This window comes from Phacochoerus africanus, chromosome 1 (genome assembly GCF_016906955.1).
Source record: "Phacochoerus africanus isolate WHEZ1 chromosome 1, ROS_Pafr_v1, whole genome shotgun sequence".
Classification (NCBI taxonomy): domain Eukaryota; kingdom Metazoa; phylum Chordata; class Mammalia; order Artiodactyla; family Suidae; genus Phacochoerus; species Phacochoerus africanus.
This window is the reverse complement of record NC_062544.1, coordinates 101,113,343-101,121,894: the sequence shown is the minus strand read 5'-3', so window position 1 is coordinate 101,121,894 and position 8,552 is coordinate 101,113,343. Positions and strand designations below refer to the sequence as shown.

General features: G+C 37.2%; 1 pseudogene; it reads left to right on the top strand.

The window, feature by feature from the left end:
• The first annotated feature begins 268 nt into the window (after positions 1–268).
• LOC125114267 (uncharacterized) lies at positions 269–368 on the top strand (annotated as a pseudogene).
• The last annotated feature ends 8,184 nt before the right edge of the window (positions 369–8,552 follow it).

Sequence of the window (8,552 nt, the reverse complement as noted above, 5' to 3'; positions counted from 1 at the left end):
AATTCCACTCCTAGCCTGGGAACCTCCATATGCTGGGGGTACTGCCCTAGAAGACAAAAAAAAAAGTACTAGTTGAATAAAGAAATAAAAAGAACTGATGACTTGAACATGAGCAAGAAAAGAAGTTTTAATACATACACATTTTCTTCTTTTATGGAGAAAAATGTTGGAAGTAATTGCATAGTGCGGGGCTGGTGGTTTGTTGAGAAGAGGGAAATATGTTAATGAAACATTGAAAATTCTCATTAAGAATCAACAACTTAGGTGCTTGCTTTGACAGCAGATGTTATTAAAATTGGGAAGATAGAAGAGTAGCATGGCTGCTTTGCAAGAATGACATGAAAACTGATGAGGTTCCATATATTTTAAAAGACAGGCAAATGGCTTAAACAGACATTTCTTCAAAGATGATATACAAAAGATCAATAAGCATGAGAAGATGATTAGGAAAATACAAATTAAAACTACAATGAGACATTATCTCATACCTATTAGAATAGCTACAAAAAAATAGGAAATTACCAGTGCTGGTGAGGACATAGAGAAATTGAAACACTTACGTACTGTTGATGGTTGGTAGGAACAAAAAACTGTGCAATTACTATGGCAAAGAGTATGGAGGTTCCTCAAAAATTTTGAAGTTGAACTACTGTATGCAATTTCACTTCTATGTCCACAAAAATTGAAAGCAGTATCTCAAAGAAATATTTGCACAATCATATTTAGAGCACCACTATTTGCAATAGAAAAGAGGATGAAGCAACTAGTTTCTGTCAATGGATAAATGGATAAAGAAAACATTGTATATGCATACAATGGAATGCTGGTCAGCCTTGAAAAAGAAAGGAAATTCTGATAAATGTTGCAATATGGATCCATTTTTAAGACATTCTGTTAAGTGAAACAAGTTAGTCACAAAAAGACAAATATCTTATAATTCCACCTACATGAGGTTCTTAGAAAGTCCAATTCAAAGAGACAGAAAACAGAATGGTGGCTGTTGGGGGCTCCTGGGAGGGGATAACAGAGTGTCCCATTTACAGAATTAAAGGAGTTATGGGGATAGATTATAATGATAGTTGCCCAACAATGTGAATATACTTAACACCATTGAACTGTAAATTCAGAAATTAAGATGGTCAATTTTACTTACCACAATAAGAAAAACAAAAGCAGGAGACATGGTGTCAATTGATCAGAACAAAGTTTGGGACACTAAATCAGATATAAGAGCTAAGGATTGTCAACTTGTAAAGACCACAGGGAAATGTTACAGAGTTAAAGAATTTATCACTTCTTGGGTGGGTTGAAGAGATGAGGAACATAGAAAATCTTGCCCTCTGCAACTATTCAGATTGAAAAGACTAATTAAAAATGCTTTTCCTGACTTTTAAGAGAGGACAAATGCTATGACATAGATTCTTGTCTTCTTATTTTCAAGTGTGTTGTTAGCCAGTAGCTTGAAATCAGCAAAAGGTAACCTCTTGGCAATTAATGATTTCACTTTGTTTTATGGTTCAGAGGTAATTTAATTCATATTTTGATTTGATACAGCATTATCAGCACCACTTTAAAGATAAACAGAGGGTCAAGAGATTGAAGAAAGACACATGGTATGAATTATCAGTAGAAACGTTGAATAAATGCTTATTTCAGTCAGGTTTTAAATCTTGAGTACTCAGTACTGTAACATTATGTAATTACCTGGTTCTGCCATATTCCAAGTACACAAGCATGGGCAAGATACAATCGCTGCAATTAAGTTTCCTCATCTGTAAAATGATTCCATGTACTTCGTAAAGTTTTTGCAACAGTTAAATGAGATAACATATGTGCAAGTACCCAAACAATAAAACTCATTCAAATGTAAGCTATAATTGTCATGAAGTCCCCATAATTCTGGGAGGAAGTACCTTCACCAAGAGTCAGAGAATACAAACAATGCTTTTTAAAAATCCTAAAAATAGGGTCTTGCAACAGATTATATGTTGAAATAAACATTCAGAGATTAAAATTTGAAGATATTTCTCTCTCTCTCTCTCTCTTTTTTCTTTCTTTTTAGGGCCACACTCATGGCATATGGAGGTTCCCAGGCTAGGGATCTAATTGGAGCTACAGCTGCCAGCCAACACCATGGCCACAGCAACATAGGATCCCAGGTGTGTCTGTCTGTGACCTACACCACAGCTCACATCAACGCCGGATCCTTAACCAACTGAGCAAGGCCAGGGATTGAACCCACAACCTCACGGTTCCTAGTCGGATTTGTTTCTGCTGCACCATGATGGGAACTTCAAAATTTGAAGATATTTCTCAAGTAATTCATTTGGAGAATAATAGAGAAATAAAAGAACTTTGCTGACCCAGAATATTCAGTGTTCTAGCTCTTAAATTCTTACCAAGAAAATATTTCTTTCCTTCTTTTATGCATACAAATTATAATTTAGAATCACAAAATTTCATGGCTGAGTCTATACATATTTATAATAATTAAAAATGAAAACTTTGATTTTGATATATTTGGTTCTGGGTCCTAATCACTTCTGTAGATGATTTTGATTATTTTCTTAAATTTTTATAATCTCATTTTTCTATCTGTTAGAGTGTGAGACAATTTGCTCCTGTCTTAGTTTAGATTCTTCATGAACAATGCCTGAGACATGGACTTTGTGTGCAGATGGTTTAGCGGGGAAGTGACTGCAGAAAGGAAAGTGAGGAAGACAGGATAGTGAAACTGTAGGGGGGAAAGGCAAGGGATGTGGCATCTCTGAACTAGTCTCTCTGGTGAACACTAAGCTCAGGCACCCTTGAGACAGTCCAAAGAACCACACAGAATGCGTCTCCAAAATGATCCCACTAAAGGGAGGAAAGCTGAAGGGTTTCCTGCATGATGGCTGAGTGGCTAAGGCTTTAGGGATAATCTGAAAGGTAGGAAAGCCGAGAGTCACAGAGGCAGGTGTTTGTGGGGCAGTGCTGGAAGAGTGCAGTGAAAACAAGTGGGTGGCTTGGATGTTGTGTCCATACAAAAAACGTCTCCTTCCTTATTGCTTACTAGGAGGACTAAGTAACTTGATATGAATGTACATAGAATGGCCATTGTAAAAACCATAGGGAGCAGCTGAAGTTTTTACTAGAATAAGAGATTTGTTCATAGATTATACAAATTGATAAGGATTTTGCTCTGGCCCCCTGATAACTTTTTTCTACGCCTTCTCTCTGAAACTCTTTTGCTAAGTGTATCTTTCTATGCTTTACATACATATGTCTTTGTGTGAAGATGATCACTCTCCCCTTAAACATTAGCATTTTATAAATTGTATTATCTCATCTATGTTGTCTTATTTAAATGGAAATCCTTTAGAAAAACAAGATCAAGTGCTTCCTTCAATTTTGCATAATTGTGAGGATCTAGAATAATTTTAAGTACATAAAGATGTTTAATAAATATTATGTGTTTATACATGGTTATAAAATGAATGTCTTTCAATTGCCCTCACCACTGAATTTTACCAGTGTTTAAAACACATGGCCTTATCATTTCAATAAAAATTCAAATTCATAGCTCCCATGTGCATTGCAGACAATTGCTGGCCTAGTTTTCCCAGCTATTAATGGGAGTTCAGATCTTTTAATGTGCTTAATATACAACGAATTTTGGTTTTCATATAAACTACAGCCCTTCTCTTAGCCTAGAGCTAGAGAGAAAACAGCACCATTACAAACTGGTCAGAAACTTCAAAGATACTCAGCTGTCAGAAGAGCAATTATCTGTGATATAAACAACAAATGCATAGTCATTTTTGGTGTATTTCATGCAAATTTAACTTCTTCGACACAACTTTCTCTTGGTCTCCTACCTCATTGATAGACGCGTCTAATTAGTTATCTAATTCATCTAATTATTTTTTTTTCTTATCTCTTTGATTTTTTAATTTTTGGACAGCATCAGGGCTCAACCTTTGGAAAGATTCTTTTCTACATCAATTGACATTTACTCTCTAGCTTTGTCTTCTCTCCAGAAGTTAACACATTCTCAGAAACTTGACTTTGATGGTGTGGCAGGTTACCTTATAAAAGGCACCAATTCTTCCTTGGGTCTGCATACCTTTGCAATGTAACACTGATGGTCCCATCAAGATGCTGAATTTCTTGACTAAAACGGAATGTTTCAAATCTTGTAGTTCTCAGTGTATGATGGAGCTTACAGAACAGCCTGTGTATTGGCAGAGCTTTACCTTAATCCTGTGACTGATCTGAAAGCTGATCATCACCCTACCAAACACACGCTAGCCAGCACAGTGGCTAATTTCCCTATTCATGTGTAATCACTTATTTTGTATGTGCATATGCAGGGTCACATAAAGTAAACCTAGTTTGACAATTATCTCCTTGTTTTAAAATTCTTTTGAAAGAAAAGGAAAAAAATAATTTTAAAGCTTTTAAATATATGTCCTATGTCTACAGCCAGCAGTTTTGTTTAAGGGTTTAGATCATTGTTAGCTTCTAAAATATATGAAAAACAATTAAATTATTGGATCAAAGAAACAAGGATATTTTGTCATAGGTATCCAATAAATGTTTGAATGTATCTTAAAAACTATTGGATCACTTTTGACATAACAACTAGGCATTTAATAAATATGTGAATGAATGCAAGAAGAGCATGGTTTTAATATATTTCTCTTGATCAGAGACTGAGTTCTCCTGACTTCATTCCCTTCACACACAACAACTTTCTCTACGGTATGACTCACACTCCAAAGTCAGAAACAAATACTTATATTCCCATCAATTTACTGATTTACCCATTCATCCATTCAATCATTTGTTTGTTCAACTGAGCCATTCAACAAATATTTATGAGCACTGATGATGCCACATGCTATTCCAGGTGTTGGTAATGATGATATATAGCATGATATGTATTAAAATGGGGGAAAGTACAAATTGTATGTGACCGCATAGGAGAGGCACCTAATCTCCACTTGGTGAATCATGTCAGACTGTCAGGAAGAGGTAACATCTTAGCTGCAATCTACAAAGTGAGTAGGGGCTATCCAAGTAAGTAAAAACATTGGATGGGTAAGGACATTTCAGACAAAATAGAAAAATATAACACAAATGTTGACACACTGGGGAACGGGCGGGAGTTCCAGATAGCTACTATGCAAAATCCTATACTATGAGGGCTCACTGTGCAAACCGAACTGCTTTGGAAGCAAACCATGGGTTTTGCAAGTATTTTTTTTCCTGTGTTCACGTAACATTCTATTTATACTTCATTTAGCAGATTTGATAGTGTATTATAGTTAATAGTTTATGCTGCTCTTTGTCCCTCAGTACAAACCTTCTTAAGTATTAACTTTATGTAGAAGTCTTGGTATCCTGGGAAAGAAAAGCATTAGTGACTAGCGACCAGGGTTCATGTCTATTTTCTATTATTACTATTACAGGATATCTCATTTCTTAATTTCTAAAGCCTCTCTGTCTGCACAGGCCTTCCTAAACAGATTATTCCCCACTGGCTTCCCTGATTTTCTCACCTGGGCTAAATCCAAACTGATGAAAAATCTAGCACCTTCTCGCATGTCCTTTAGAAACCTGGGCCATGACGAAATATCCAGGCTTCCTCTAAGATATGTAAGATACGCAGCTTTGGAAGGCAACAGAGTAAAAGCCCTATTTCACTCAATGCAAATACACTCAGGGAAGGAATTAAGAAGCTATGAGAATTTTCTAATGAAGGAGCTAAAGCTCAAGGCCATGGAAGAGTACATGAGAGTTGGAGAAAGCATCAAAGGCTTTGGTAGGGAAAAACATTTAGAATGGTTTGAGTTGATGGTGTTGTGGAGGATTGAAGGCCCTGGAATCTATACTTCAGGCAGTAAATGATGAACATGATGATGAGTTAGATGCACCTGTCCCCAGAAGCAGGGCCACTCTAAGGTCTGGGACTTACATTGCCCAGACTTGAGAGCTGACTGTCAGAGAACCCAGATAGTTCTGCCCCAGATGACCTAGCTTATAATCACAGATTGAAAAACAAGTATTTTGGAAATATCTTGAGCTTTTCTATGGTTGTTTGTGGGCTTGCCAGTGGCTACACTACACCATCCAAATATGCTTAATATGTTTTTAATGCCCTCAGATGCCTCTCCCAACTTAGTTTATTCCAGTGCTTTACTCACAAACTTTGTGTTCCATTCAGACAAAACCATTGCTTATACCCATAGCACCAGTCCATTTCTCTGTAGTCTACTGAACTGGCAGGGTTTGCCATTCTGATTCCTTTTTCATGAATTGCTTCTAATTCTACCTTCTATAGTAAACTTTGCCCAATCTACTTTGTGCTCCCATAGTGCTTTGTAGAACAGACAGCTGTGATTGCATTGTTATCCATATACATGTTTTTTCCCAATAACCAGTGTTTTCCAACTTTAATATTTTTCTGTTTTAACCACAAAGTTCATTTATGTAACATACTTTCAAGGGAGTATTTGATATTGCAAGCTATTTCTTTTCCCATCTCAGATAACACAATTGCTTCAACATTAAAGGCAGTGTATTAGAATCATGGGTGTGAAAATTACACTATTAAAAGGAAAACCTTCAATTAACTTTACCTTTTAAAGTAGGAAAGTCATCAGTATACTCTAGTGTTTTGACAAATAGTGGAAAATTTTTATGAAATGCCTCATAATTTACCAGTTAGAGGACAAGGAGGCCCAGGGACAATTGCCTTTGTGCTGTGTCCTAGGCTGGATGTAGTTCCTGACACACCATTAGAGCTCAGCACACGTATATAGAATGATTTTAAGAGTGAATGAGAGAATTAACCACTTGGCCTGTTAACATTATATTCTCCTTTGAAGCTATGCTCAAGAAGACATGGACCTTCTAGAGAACTTGACAACATCATCAAAGTCTTCTCCAGCAAGTGTTCTGAATGATCTGATAACTGGTTTACCCTCCCACCCAATTTAAAAAAAAAAAAAAGAATGACATAATGCCATTTACAGCAACATGGATGGAATTAGAGACTCTCATACTGAGTGAAATAAGTCAGAAAGACAAAGACAAATACCATATGATAGCACCTATAACTGGAATCTAATATACAGCACAGAAGAACATTCCCACAAAAAAGAAAATCATGGACTTGGAGAATAGACTTGTGGCTCCCCAGGGGGAGAGGGAGGGAGTGGGAGGGATTGGGAGCTTGGGGTTATCAGATACAACTTGGAATGGATTTACAAGGAGATCCTGCTGAGTAGCATTGAGAACTATGTCTAGATACCTATATTGCAACAGAACAAAGGGTGGGAAAAAATGTATACATGTAAGTGTAACTTGGTCCCCATGCTATACAGAAGAAAAATAAATTTAAAAAAAAAGAATTTGAAATCACAGATTGTGAAGATGAGGTGCCTGCATATTATGATGTGTATATATAGACCTGCTGTGCAAAGAATACAAACAAAAGCCTCCCTTTCTTTCTTGCTGAGTTTCATTCAGGGAAAACATAGGTATTTAGCATAGAAACTGCAACTGTCATGCCATGGGCATTATAGACAGTGGCTGTGTGTACAGAACTACTGAAAATGCCTTGAATCAAGGGTGGGTCATCAAAGGCCACAGTGAGAATTGCGACCACTGCACCAATATGGCATAGACCTTAGAGGAAAACGTCTTCATTATGAGCAATCCCTCTGACCTCTTCCAGTCGAGATCACTGACTCTGACAAGACCGATTTCAGTTCCTTTGAATTGAGGCCAACCTCAGAATAATAAAACCCCAGATTTTACAGATAATGAGAGGAACAGTATATTCTGTACTTTATGTCAGTCTTGGTGGGAAGCAGCTAATGGAGCAGGAGAAAGGCTTTGGAAGCCTAATACCTGGGTCTGTTGTCTAGCCTTACCATTGCCATGCTGAGTGACACTGGGGATTCTACCTAAAGGGGCTATCACTCTCCTTATTTGTAATGCCTAGATAACAATGCCTGCCCTGGAGGGATGGCATGAGTGGTAGTGGTAATGGTCAGGGTGCTAGACATCGCAAGTGTTTGACAGCACAGAGGATTCATTAACACTGAGGAAGTGTTTCGGTTACATGAAAAGAAGGAAAACATACAGTGCGTCCTCTTTGAGGAGCCCTGAGTTTTCATCAAAAGCGAGACTTGAAACATTGGAACCAGGCAGTCAGAATACCACCTTACCTCATGAGTGAAATAGAAGAGGCATCAGAAGGCTCAACAAGTCACTCTGTTGAGTCACTCTGTTGGGTCACTACAACTGCATACTAGTTTTCCCATGCAACTGCAAGGGTTCATGATATGCCTGATGAATTACTCTGCTTCAATATTAAATCGCCACTCTTGTTGTATGGTTTTGCTCCATTCCAATGTTTCTGATTTTACAGTTTTCCATTAATCTCTATTTATTTGCACCAACTCAATCACAAGATTTGTCATCTTCCTTTTCCTAAACTTACCACTTTCTAATGTGGGCAGTTCCACCTAAATTTCCTCAAAAAAGTCTACAGTGTAGAG